The sequence below is a fragment of the Panthera onca genome, chromosome C2, assembly GCF_046562875.1.
Source record: "Panthera onca isolate mPanOnc1 chromosome C2, mPanOnc1 haplotype 2, whole genome shotgun sequence".
NCBI classification, from domain to species: domain Eukaryota; kingdom Metazoa; phylum Chordata; class Mammalia; order Carnivora; family Felidae; genus Panthera; species Panthera onca.
In genome coordinates this window covers 94,159,328-94,171,377 of record NC_138347.1, presented here as the reverse complement: position 1 = coordinate 94,171,377, position 12,050 = coordinate 94,159,328, and the positions used below count along the sequence as shown (strand labels likewise).

The following is a 12,050-nucleotide window of genomic DNA, read 5'->3' as shown; positions in this document are numbered from 1 at the left end:
TCCCCGGTACAGGAACACCCTTTCTCTATCATAGCCCATTCATGCGGCATCTCTGCCTCTATTGGATCTTATTTTGCTGCCTCATTTATTTATATTACTTTCTTCTTCTTTAGACCGTGACCCTCTCAAGAACAAAGAATATCTAATGGTGCTCAGTAAACGTTTGTTGGTTCAGTGAATTTCACCCCTTCTCACCTCTGATACAGGCATCTCCCTTCCTGACTCTTCAGTCTCTCTCTCTCGGTGCTGGATCATTGCCACTAAACACACCGTGATGTCTTTTACCTCAAACGCACAAACAGCCACCCCGTTCCCCCACCCAACAAAGCCGGAGCCTCTCCCTTGACTCCACAGCCCTTCCCAGTTACCACCTCCTGTCTCGGCTCCCTCGTGGCAGGTCTCCTCTAAGCACAGCCTCGGCCCCCTTAGCTCCATTGCTCCTCAACCCCAACGTCTTCACTTGGACCTGCTACCCTCCTCTCCCCAGCCTGTCAGCAAGGCCTGTTGGCTTCATCTCAGGACCACTTGCTGAAACCATAATTTGCCACGTCCACTTCATTTCCGCTCCCACCACTGGACTCCAAGCCGACGTCTCTCACCAGGGAGGACAGTTCCTCTCACTGGTCTCTCTGCTTTTATTTTTGCCACAGAAGGTATTTGCCACACCGCCCTCGTTGGAGAGAGTTGCTAAAAAACACATGCATCACGTCAGTGCCCTGCTCAGAGCTGTCCTGTGACACCCGGAATAAAATCCGAGTGAAGGGCCATGGCCCGGCAGCCTTCTGGCTTTAGTCCTTAGCCTCTTCATCGTTCTCCCCCTGATCTGCTCACGGGAAGATCTCCAGAGTGCCATGAATGGTTCAAGGTGCAGTGTCTGGTCTCCCTTCTCACTAATTAAAAGGTTTAAAAAACCCCAAGGTGCTCAAATGCGACTCAACTTGGAACGCATCTTGGGACTCAGCGTCGTCACCTAGTTCCTGTTTGCACGTGTGTACCTGGGAGACCCGAGGCCACCTACTCGTGCTGTTACTACTGTGCACCATTTATGTGTTTTGATGATTCCTTCCTCATTGCTGTGATTCAGTCTGCACAGAACACCCTCTTGTAGTTTATGAAACCTAGCACACAGAGTTTTCTAATTCGTTCTTTAGAAGTAAACTTTTTTGTACCTAGAAACAACCAGAGCCTGAAAAGACTATGATGTCCTCAGGCCATGCGGCATTTCGCTGCTCTGTGTGTCTACCTCAGCTCCAGGTAGAAGCTGCTTCATAATTTTGGTGTATCAAATCACATTTTTATTTTATTTTGTTAAAAAAAAATTTTTAATGTTTATTTTTGAGACACACACACACACACACACACACACACACACACACACACACACAGAATTGAGCGGGGGAGGGGCAGAAGAAGGAGACCCAGAATCTGAAGCAGGCTCCAGGCTCGTTTGCGAGAGCTCTCTCCTCACGGAAAGCCCTACTAATGCTTTTGAAGGCTTTTACTGCGCTGTCCCTCTGAGGCAACACTTTTTCATCTCAACGTGGACCTTTTGGAGACACAGGGCTGACTTCAGTGATGGACGTTGCAGGCGCTGCCTGGCAGGCCCTTGGGGGTGACATTTTGAGGGAGGCAGCCCTTGAGACTCCTCTCCAATTCTACCATTCTAAAGAGCTGCCCAGTGGCCACGGGTCTGTGCCTCTGCATTTCTGCCGGGAGCGTGTATGGCGAGGCTTACCTTGTGTGTGTGTGTTTACAGCATTCTTAATACTTTGCAGCTGTGCGGAGGACATTCTAAACATTTCCGTATATGCAAAAGAACCACCACAGTTATGAGAAAGCTCCTCAGTCCCCACAGGCCTCCTCCTCCTGAGTTTTGTACTGATGATTTCTGGATTTAGTTAGTACGGGTCCTTGGCAAGATACGTGGCCCTACTCTGGCTCTCGAAATAAGAGACACTGTTAATTTTCATGATCCAAAGCTTGAAACTTTGGTCATTTTATAGAGGTAGCAGGAAAAAGATGATTCTTTTCTTAAAATGAAAAGCCACCCTCACTATCATTGAAGATGTAAGAAAACTATATATTAGCAACTAAAAAATGAACAGGAACAATGGTAAACATGGAGTGTGGACCGAAGCGACTTAACAGCTTTGCTTATGTAACAGCTTCATTGAGATATAATCCACATGCCATGTAATTTGCTTATTTAAAGTACACAATTCACTGGAATTTGCTACAGTCACAGAATTGCACAACCATGACCACAATTTTAGAACCTTCTAATCATGATACAAAGAAACCCGGTTGCAGTCACTTCCCAGGCCTTTCTTCCCCATATTCCCAGGCGACCACTAATCTACCTTCTCTTTCTGTAGATAATTTGCCCGTTCTGTACCTTTCATGTAAATGAACTCGTGCTATATGTAGCCCATTGTGGCTGGCTTCTTCCACCTGGCGTAACCTTTTCAAGGTTCATCTGTGTAGCGGCATGTATCGATACGTTATGCCTTTTGTACTGGCATCACGTGGATATATTACATTTTGTTCATCCATCAGTGGATGGACATTTGGGTCGTTTCCACTATTTGCCCATTATGAATAGTACTCCTGTGAACATTTGTGTGCAAATTTTTGTGTGGATGTATATTTTCATTTCTCTTGGATATCTACCTAGGATTGAAATGGGAGCAGCTTTATTTTGAACTGTTGTTTTCTACATAAAGTATCTCTGTTTCTGTCACTATAATTTGTTCTACCTCTGAATAGATCAGCATAGCTAAATAAAGTTTGCTTCTTTTAATATGCCTGCCAGCATACTATTCTTGTGTTCTAAAAATCAGGTTTCCTGACCTGAGTTTTTGTGTATGACCATATCAATTATAGTGAATGCCCATCAATAATCAGAATATTGGTGCAAACATTTTCAGAACCTATGGTATATAAATTTAACTACCTTTGTTAGAGACTATTAGCATATTTTAGAGGTAATGTAATAGCTAGTTTTAAGCACAAAAGAGTAAGCCTCAGCCCAATTTCCAACTTTTTCTATTGGTTTAATATTTTAATAATTTCTGAAGAATTACAGCAGTCAGGGGTGCCTAGGTGGCTCAGTCGGTTGAGTGCCCGACTTCGGCTCAGGTCATGATCTCACAGTCTGTGAGTTTGAGCCCTGCGTCAGGCTCTGTGCTGACAGCTCAGAGCCTGGAGCCTGTTTTGGATTCTGTGTCTCCCTCTCTTTCTCTGCCCCTCCCCTACTCACACTCTTGTCTCTCTTGCTCTCAAAAATAAATAAACATTAAAAAAAAAAAAAAAAAGAATTACAGCAGTCACCAGGGTTTAAATAAGGAAACCATTAGGTTGAGAACAGAAGTGTTAACATAGAGTTTGCTGATTTGCTAACTTAATCTGTGACACTTGTAACCTAGAGGAGGGTGGAATGCCTCTTTATATTCTCGTGTTGTTGGTGACTCTTCTCATATATGTGTTCATGAAGGGGTCAGTGGGGATGGGTTAGATGCCCCTCTGTCCTACTGTTCTTTGAGGGAAACTAGCAAATGTTTGGTAGCCATGTTATATTTCTTATGTCTTTCTCTACCTCGCCCCGCTTTAAGCTTGCACAGTATTAATTGCTAATGAGTGTTCTTAATGCCTCTTCTTCAGGAAGTAGATCTCCTTAAATGTAAACAGAAAATTTGTTTCTCCTTCCAGTTCAGGATAACCTGTAAACAGGCTTGCCCTGGAAGACAGGTTAAAGTACCTCAGCCGTGTCCATAGTTCTCTTGACTTTGCCTGTTCCTTTTGATCAGCATTCAGCATGTCATTTTATCAAGACTGAGTTCCCCGTGCCGCGCCCCCCCCCCCCCCTTTTGTTTCTTCTTTTCGAAAGCCTTTGTTTCCACTAGACAGAATACACAGCCAGAGATTTCCTGGAGCATTCTTTTGAGTACACATTTCCAGACAGCACGTTAAACATATTAAAACTTTCCACGTTCAGATGGTGCTCGTCATCGGCGTGTCTTTTACATCAAATGTGCCTTTCCTCCTAATCTAGTGACCCTTTCTGTTCTGGTTGATGTCTTCTTAATAACTTTTCCTTGATGGCTTCCCTTCGTGCATTCAGTGGTTCAAATCCTCTCACCATGCAGGTTTACTCTTTAAATATCCTGATAGCCACCGTGTCAGGGAGACACAGAGAGTGTTTTACAATCAGTACAGCGGAGACAAATGGATAAACAGTTCTTGGGAAGTTTGCCCGGGAAACAGAAAGATACTCAAATGAGAATGGGACCGGTGGTGAAAATAGAGGCTGCAGCTATTATTGCTGAGCAATGTTACATAACAGCTCTTTTTACGACAGAATCCTATTTAGAGGCTGGGGCTCGGGTCAAAGATAGAGAGGTAGGTTGGTCAAATGTTGGGTTTGGGAAACTCAGCGTGGGGCAGCTGGGTCTCAGGGCAGACTCTTCGGCATTCAGGTGTAGAAGTGCACAAGTTGTGCACGGATGTTGAAAGAAAATGGTTACCGCAAGCTGCCATCCAAGTTCTCTCTACCCCTCACACATAACAACGCCGCAGGTGTCAAGGGACTGCGGTCATCTTTTCTTGGAGATTTGGGGTAGAAAGGAGGAGAGAGAGGGTAGGATTTACGACTGAATTTAAGGAGTGACTCAGTAATAGATTTGTTCGTTTTAATTTTTTTTTTTTTTTAACATTTATTTACTTTTGAGACAGAGAGAGACAGAGCATGAATGGGGGAGGGTCAGAGAGAGAGGGAGACACAGAATTGGAAACAGGCTCCAGGCTCTGAGCTGTCAGCACAGAGCCCGATGTGGGGCTTGAACTCACAGACCGTGAGATCATGACCTAGCTGAAGTCGGACACTTAACCGACTGAGCCACCCAGGCGCCCCTGTATTTGTTCGTTTTAATAAGTATTTGTCCCATGTGTTCTGTCCCAGCATTGCCCTAGGTGCTGGTAGGTGCTGGCAATGCAAAGATGAATGTGACTGTTCTGGCCCTGAAGGAAGGAGTGATCGAGTTGGGGAGCAAAACGTGGTTTACCAAAATAAAGAGGCTGTATTTATACATGTGTAGAGCCACAGGAGAAGTGCTTGGACTGCAGAATATGTCCGTGCCCTGGGAGCGCAGGGGAGGGGTGGACCGGGAGTGGAATAGGCGGGCAGGAAGACCGACCTGGCTAGGAAGAGTGTCTGTGGGGAGGCTGAGCCTGAACAGACACCTCACTTGAAGCGAAGTCTGGGACTGTTACTCAGCTTTGCGTATCAGGTAATCGGGTTCTGTTTTATGAAGTGATGCTGCTCTGTAGGGATAGTATATTCAGGGGAGGGCTAATGTCAGCGGTGCTCCAAACTGCATCTGCACATTCTACCCTCTCTTTTCTGGCGACTTTGCTCTTCAGTGCTCTTGTCAGTGCATCTTTTTGTCCTCCGATGCATCCAGTGTGGCTGTGCGTCCCATGATGTCCTTCAGAATTACTGACCCCATAGAGATGCAGAGTGGGGGCACCTCTCCCCCAGAGCTTCCTTCCAGCAGCACAGGCAGCCACCCCTGCTTCTGAGGGCCTGCTTTCAGCTGTAAAAAAAAAAGGTGTGAGTTTATCCAGGTCTGTGGTCTGGTTTGACAATCCTCTCTGCCTTAGGTTTGCCAGTTTCGCTCACTACAAAGGCTTCTGAAAAGTCATAGCCTATGCATAATCTCTGTCTCATAAAGGAAAATGTTGATGCTATATTATCAGAGGCTGTTGTTATATGTGGCACCCACGATAATTACAGCATATGACATGTAATTATGACAGCTCTGAGCTGTCTGGGTTGAGAGACACTTCAGAATTTAATTAGCCAAAGGCAATAATAATGAGACAAAACGTAGGCCGTATCCTTCAAATGGGAGAAATTGAGCTGCCTTCAAAAAGGAGAGGATTAAGGGAGAACACTGGAGTGGGTAAGTTGCATTGCAAAACAACGGCAATTTTAAACTCTACGGTGGTTTTAACATTATGACTGTTTTCAGTTTACTGCAATGTTTGACCGTCTGGCTGCACTGTAAACTCCAGGAGAGCAGGGACCGTGTCTCTTTTTCACACCACGCCTGGCGTCTGAGGTAGCACTCGGTAAATCCTTCAGAATGGGTGAAGGATGAGTGAAATGAGCAAATTTAATTCGTCTAAACCAGGGCTTGAAAACAGGCTACTTGTTGCATCTGTCATACAGGCCTCCTCCACCCCCCCCTTCTTTGTAATTGATACAATTATTGAAAAAATAATTAGGTTGCCGGTACTTAAAAATTGGAAGATTTACATAAAATTCTGGATCTTTCTATGTATCTGGAAATCCCAGAAGATCTGATGACACTGGGCTGGTCTTCCCACTTGGCAACAATGACTGGCAGAAAATGGCAACTGCCCGCGTTAGATGGGGACCGTCTTTCTCAGGCCCCGCTCTGTCCACTTCACTTGGTTTCCGCACTCGCCCGGGTGCTATGGCCATCCGAGTTGGAACCTGGAAACTGTCAACCTTTTTACCTTTGAAATTGCATCCTGTGTTCATGCAGTTCATGTTTTAAATAGAGCAAAAATGTTTGACTTTTCAGGCACACTCATTTTTGTATCCTACTTACGAAGTGATTTTCAGCCTCTTAGTTTTCTACTTACGACTTGTGAAATGAACTGCTGTGGGCTTTGGTTCACCTGGCTTTGTGGGAGGGTTTCAATTAAATGTCTTACAAGTTAGGACCCACGTATTGTTTCCTTTGGCCTCTGCTTTTCGGTGAGCAGAACTTGGGCCCCCAATCAGTGCCACATTGAGAGCTCCCCAAAGCATCGGAAGGGCAGAAGGAACAACCCGGCGCCTTGGTTTTTACTGTTTACAGACCAGTTAGGGACATTAAACACAGATGCAAGCTATCATCGTTCCAAGGGCAGAGATGCAGATACTTGTGTTTATAATCTTGCTTTTCAGTCTCCAAGAATTGAGGCTTCCTTAAATACTTATTGAAATAGAATCTTTTCAAAGCAGACTTTTCCTGGTTATTACCTAGATGGGGCATTTCGTACCATTTCTGTATTAACTTTCTCCTTGGATAAGATTAAATATGATAGTTTTCCGACCTCTAATGTCTATTTTCTTTTGCAAATGTGTATGTGTCATGTTAAATGTGACGTGACAGCCATTGCTGTATCACACAGTGCAGTAAAAATAATATATATACACACACAGAGGAAGCAAAGATCCGTCTGCATGTGTTAAGACATATGTTTGCATATAGCCATTTTCATGTTGGCAGACTTTTCTCTTTTTTGTTCAAACGATTGATTTTAAAAGTAAGATTATATAGAAATGATATATACAAGACAATAATGAGTAAGCTGCATAAAATTAGTAACATGAATCTTTACGTTCCAAATGCTTATGTAAAAATTAAACAGCCTACCGAGAAGCCAGTTGCTCAAGTGACAACAGTATTGTAACTAGGTTACAGTTCTGGGTTTAGCTACCTTCAGACTCCATTTATTTCCCCATTTAAATTGGGGTTGGCCAGAATTAGGTGCCTCTTAGTAATTTTCCAGCCAGCTCTACGTTTCGAATAAACTGAAGCTGAACTGTAGTGGGCCTCCAGAAAAAACAGAATTCGTGTGCCATTTTCGTGTTCATTCCTACGTCGCTATTGCTTCTCTGCCCTGGGCCTTTTTCCTTAATAGGCGACCATCAGATCAGATCATTGCTGGAAGGGAATGTGTTTTATGGGCAGCAGGTGTGTTTGGCGTGATCATTAATTGGAATAATTTGACCCTGCCTCTCCTGGATCCACTCTTTATTGCCCATTTCTTCCTCCTTGCGGTAGAGTAGGTGTGCGTTTGGATAAAGTGGACAGCCTCCATTTAGAAAATTCCTTTGCTAAGGGTTTCTGCTTGGCAAATAATTGGGCAGTTAAATGGAGACAGCACAGAGCTGGAGCGGACTGTCTAGCTTTGGGGGCAGGTTGACGAGAAAGTATATATGTCAGTAAAGCTGTCATCAGGGTTCCATTGCTATTATTTTCAAGACATGGAAATTAAATCATGTGAGCCAAACTTTAGATTTGGAGAGTAACGGACTTGCGCTTGTTACCTAGTTATGTTATATGACTTAATTTTTAAGAGGTATCGTTAAAATGTTCTTGTGTTTTCTGAGTAGTTAGAAAAATTCAGCACTGACTGAAGTGTGTTACTACTTCAGACAGAAATTTCTTTGGTCTTTGTGGGAATGTTGAGTTCTAGCTTATGGGAGAAACTCTGACACACTGAAGCATGTGCTTTGCTCAGCGATGTTGTTCGGTAGCTGAACCAGCCAGAGTCGTGTACCTCATACATCTGTCCTGATTTCACCGTTTTACTTTTTGTTTTGCATTGTCAGAATGGGCCTGTTTGAGACCCATCTTTCTTCTCCTTACCTTGCAAAAAGTCCATATGAAGAGTATCTTTTTGGAATGACTGTTCTGTTGATGATTTATTTGGTGACTTCAGTCATGACTGAAAATAAAAGTAATATAAAATGTGAATATACTAGGAATTACGAAGGAATGGCAGCCATAGGTTTCTTTTGGGGGTTGTGATGGGAAATCAGACCTTAGGCTTATGTATACCCTGTCTGTGAATAATACCTATTTTAAAGACCCAGGGAATCCACTGAGGGTGGAGTTGGGTGATAGAGGACATTATCCCTTAGTAGGTGGGGGTTCACATCCAATTTACTTCTCAGGAGTCTCCATTGTCTCTTATTTATTTATTTAGTTTTTTAGAGAGAGTGAGCTCATGAGCTAGGGAGGAGCAGAGGGAGAGGGAAAAGAGAGAGAATCTTAAGCAGCTTCCATGCTCAGTGTGGAGTCTGATTAGGGACTCCATTTACAACCCTGGGATCCTGACCTGAGCCGAAACCAAGAGCTGGACGCTCAACGGACCGAGCCACCCAGGCGCTCCCATGTTCTCATTTTTAAAGTCGTTTCCTCAAGGTCAGGCACTGAAGAGTTTTCCCATTTTTTTATTGGCGGCCTTCGCACATCACTGCTTCTTCAAGCTGCCTTGGGACTTCGAAGAGCCTCTCTTCGGGAGACCAGAAGGTAGGCACTACGTACACCAGCTTTACATGCTCCGCCTTTGGACCGGAGCTTTGTTACAGAGGCTCCTTCTGTGTTGATTACTCCAACACTAAGGGGCAAGTATGGGACAAAAGATTCTGTAAGTTTGCCTTTTCCAGAGATTTCAGTGCCTTAACAGTGTAAAAGATTCATTAAAGGTCAGATATTTGACATTGAAAGAATTCTGAGTATCTGAGTTTTTGGCATTTACTTCAATCTTAAATGTTACTTTGTAAGCTTACTGATCACCAGAAGGCTTTTGGTCTCCACTATGGTGGAGTGGATCTTTCTTAGTGGGCTGTCTGTTGAATTGTTGGAAACAATGGCTTTTGATATTTTGATTTCTTTGTTCCCTTTGTGCTGGAGGAGGGGGTGAATGATAACTGCCTGAGGGCTTCTTAGGTGCCCGGGGGAGTTGGTGCTAGGGGCTTACATACATCGTTTTCATCCAGTAATCATACACCCTGTAAGGTGCTGATCATTTTTCCAGACAGAACTGGTGGCAAAAAAGGTTCAGTACCTGCAGCTGGATTTGAACCCATTTAGAACCTACCTTTCGAAAAGGGTGTAGAGTTGCTTGGGTTAGGGATGTCTCATTGTCTTCTTGTTCAGGTAAACAGTTGGGAGAGACCTGGGACCAGTTTTACCTGATAGTCCATGATAAAGTTCATTGGGAAGAGTATTCCTGTTATCTTATATGATGATGTTCACACGAGCTCTGGAAGGTGGCAGTGATTCTGGGCCTAGAGCTTCTGAAGCTTGCAGGCCACGTGGTAGTGGTGGTGTCTTAGGCCTGGAGGAGGAGTTGGGAGTGAAGTCATCTTAGGCCCAGATCACCAGAGCCCCTCCCTTTCTTTCCTTAGGGGGATAGTTCTTTCCCTGAGATTTGCAGCAGAGGCGTGGTTCCCTCTGGGGTCACAGCTGTGGACAGAAACAGTGGTGACCAAAGAAGGGAAGCAGGGGTTCCTTGTCCCTAGGAGCAAGGAGATGACCTTTTTGTCTGCCCTCTTTTCCTCCCAAACCCAGCCTTTCGTTTTCATTCAAAAATTACATCACCCCAGAGGCACAGTTTTTTTGTGTCTGAAGAAATCTAACAACTTCTTGTAAGACTCGAATCTATTACATTGTTTGTTTTTCATTCTGAATCTATGATTGTTTCTCTTAACTGAGGTCGAAACTGCAAGCACAAAACACCCCAAGTTTATTCTTCAAGGAGAAAGAAAAGGGCCACTTTGCTCCGTGAGCATTCCTTAGATCTCTCACCTCTGCTTACTCTGATTCTCAGGGGGAATACAGAATGAAGTGTCATGCCGTTATTTGTACCACGAGCCACGAAACGGCACCCATTTGCTTGCCAGTTCCTCGTTTTCTTTGTTTCAGATTGATGAAGGGCTGCTTGGACTTAGTCTCTCCTCAAGATGTTAATTATATGTTTCAAAATCATGTGTTCTGTTAAAAATCACTTACGCATAGCCTTGGAAAGAGAACTGGAGGCAGGGAGTTGCTTCAGGGGTGCAGAATATTGTTTTGGAGGCCTTGGGAAATAAATCTTAAGAGTTAGTTCATTTACCACCAAGACATATTTAGTCAGTGTATATAAACAAAAGAAGTCACAGTGTGCCTGGACATTATTTGTCCCAGATGGAGTTTAAACTTGGCTCATTATACTGCACTGATGTCATGGTGCATAAACTGGCCCCGAATTAGAGCCGCGCATTGAATCTGCTGTGTACTTGTATGTGCTGAGGGCGGGTGAGGAGGAGGGGAGGGGCCGGCTGGAAAATCTTTGTCACATTTTTCCTCCGTTGTCTGCAGAGACTAGTGTCAGTCCTGAATTTGGACTTGGTGCAGAATGAGGGAAGAATTGGAATAATCTGTTCATTTGTACAGATCGGTATGTGTATGCACTCGGGGATATCGTTATTCCAAGACTAAGAGTACAAATGCTCTGAGGTTTCCAACAGTTGCTTACAAAGCTCTGATATTAAGATCTAGAAAGGAAAATCTTAAAGCATTTTTGAAGAGCGTTTTTCAGTCTGTTTGTCTTGAAACCTTAAATCTGGACAGTTTCTTTAAACTTTTTAATGGTTTTAAGTATCCAGCTGTATAATTCTGTTTCCCTGGAATGTATGGTGGATAACCTCTCAAGCTACTTGCTTAAGTGTTTAAAAAGGCAAATGCCTGATGCTCCTTGGAGAATGTGGCCAAGTTTAATTCTTCCCGTGTGTTTTGAGAAGGCAGCTTGTGGGTCAGAGAAGGGTCTTCTGGAGTTCTGAGCAGTTAATAGGAAATTTCCACATACTGTGGTGTTACTTTATTACTTTTTCTTGCTGACTTTCATTAGGATAATCTTAATTAGATGCATTTCCAAGTAATTCAAACCATTTTGTAGGCGTAAAGGGCTTAGATTTCAGAACTTCTGTGAATGGATTCCAAAGTCCCTGTTATTGCCTGAATCCACGGAAACTGAACAGACACCGGAATTCAAATGAGTTGGGAGGTGAATTTTTAAGGAAAGCCAGAATGTTTCTCAAACAAAATCTGGTCAGAGGTGAGAATTGGCTGGTTTTAGATTTTCTTCTTTTTGAGAAGATTAAATGCAGATTCAGTTAAAAAAATTATATATATATATTTATATAGTATATATTAATATATATTATATTGATATATTAACATATACTATATAAATATATTATATTTTATATTTATAAAATATAATAAAATTATTATATAATAAAATATATACTATATATTATATATAATAAATATTTATTATTTATTATAAATATTATATAATAAAATATATAATATATATTATATAATAAAATATATAATATAAAATTTTATATTTATAAAATATATTGTATTTTATAATATGTAAACATAATTATATATTTATATATAAATATAATATATTAA

General features: G+C 42.7%; 1 protein-coding gene across 8 annotated transcripts in view; it reads left to right on the top strand.

Annotated features, from left to right (window-relative positions):
- The window catches only part of FNDC3B (fibronectin type III domain containing 3B), a 409,006-nt gene that overhangs the window by 127,334 nt on the left and 269,622 nt on the right, over nt 1-12,050 (top strand). The gene's annotated exons all lie outside the window — the stretch shown is intronic.